At 30.3% G+C, this 1,546-nt stretch overlaps 1 long non-coding RNA gene across 1 annotated transcript; it reads right to left on the bottom strand.

Moving 5' to 3' along the window:
- LOC104647863 (uncharacterized) lies at positions 1-915 on the bottom strand. The gene is made up of 3 exons (XR_741888.4): positions 779-915; positions 362-527; positions 1-260 (listed from the first exon to the last, which is right to left on the bottom strand). It is a non-coding gene; the product is annotated as an uncharacterized lncRNA (long non-coding RNA).
- Positions 916-1,546: the final 631 nt, after the last annotated feature.

Below are 1,546 nucleotides of genomic sequence, written 5' to 3'. Positions count from 1 at the left end.
TTATGCTCAAAACCACCATTATTTTTATTAGCTTAATTATAAAGTACATAAAAGAATTTTATGTTTCCTAACCTCTTTTATTGAATTAATAAGTAGTAACTAATATCACATAATATCATTCGAGATAAGAGGGAAAGACGGTCTTAATGATTACTTACACCTAGCATGATTTCCACTTAAGAGCCTCCAAATCAATGTTTGATCATATCAATCAACTTTCTTTGCAGTGCATGAACATTGATACATTTAGTATCACGTACCTAACAGCAGAGTGATTTTAATGAGACAATGGACATACAGTTAAAAGATGTATGCATATATGATATCAGAGTAGATAGAGGTGGAGTATGAACGCACATACCTCGGATTGAATTTAATGGAGAGAGTTTTGATTGACATTAGCAGAAACGCAAGTAACAACATCAATAACTTGTCTCATTAATTAGTTGTTGTATCACTCTGGAGAGGGCTAAATTATTTCCTTTTGCATTGATTAAAATATCTACACCGCCTTGACATGGACTCACCTGTCACACAATATTATTAATTGTTGGGATAGAGTACTACCATTTTGGTTTATTACTTGAGTTATTCTTTCTTTCTAACTCACTCATACCCTATTAAATCCTTAATTTCAAACATTACTAGAAAATAAGGAATTAACTACACACAAAATTTAGTATCTAAACAACAAAAACTTCATGTTAATCTCATATTAGAAAATCTATTTAGCTAAGAGGATTAATTATTAACCGGACATTATCGATAAAGTCCATACCTAATTCAATATTTTCCATGCCTTCCAAAACTCTATGGATAATTTCCTTAAGCTTCAAATCAATATAACTTTATGTGAATTATTTGTACCTAGTAGACTCTTTTGCTTTGGAATAATTTTAACATGATTTAGCTAGCATAATTCACAATGAGATCTTGGGAGATTTGGTGTTGTTGGCAAGGATTTAAGAGAATCTTAAAATGCCAACTCATTTATCATCACTTTGCTGTAAAGAAAACATCACTCAATAACCAAAGTCAACTGAGGAAGGTGTGATCTCTAATATTTAGTCTTAATGGAAGAAGATATGGTTGTTGGGATTGTGGATACCCTTCAATATTATCTTCTTCACCATAAACACAAGATTCAAGCAACTCAACTCACTCTCTCTCCCCAATTATTTTTTATATTTTATTTGGAGGACTATTCAATATTATATTACTCCCCTGTCCAACTATTACTTGTTTTATTCCGCTAAAAATAGGTATATATCGTTATTTATAAAATATCTCTTCATTTTTACTTGTTCAATATATTAAAAATAGTTGTTCAATTTTATTGATGCAATTTGAAAAATTAAGATTAAGATATATAATATATCCCCGGGACAGACCTACCCTTGGCCAAGGGTGTTAAATGATACCCGTTCGTCCGTAAATTACATTGTAAATTATATTGGTGCGAAAGAAAATGTTTTCCTAAAAAACAAGTGAATTTCTGACTTATTTTCTTATATTTGGTTGGTAAATACAAAATATTTTTTGGAAA

This window comes from Solanum lycopersicum, chromosome 6 (assembly GCF_036512215.1).
Source record: "Solanum lycopersicum chromosome 6, SLM_r2.1".
In the NCBI taxonomy this organism is placed as follows: domain Eukaryota; kingdom Viridiplantae; phylum Streptophyta; class Magnoliopsida; order Solanales; family Solanaceae; genus Solanum; species Solanum lycopersicum.
The sequence above is the reverse complement of the archived record's forward strand: the minus strand, read 5'-3'. Positions and strand labels throughout refer to the sequence as shown.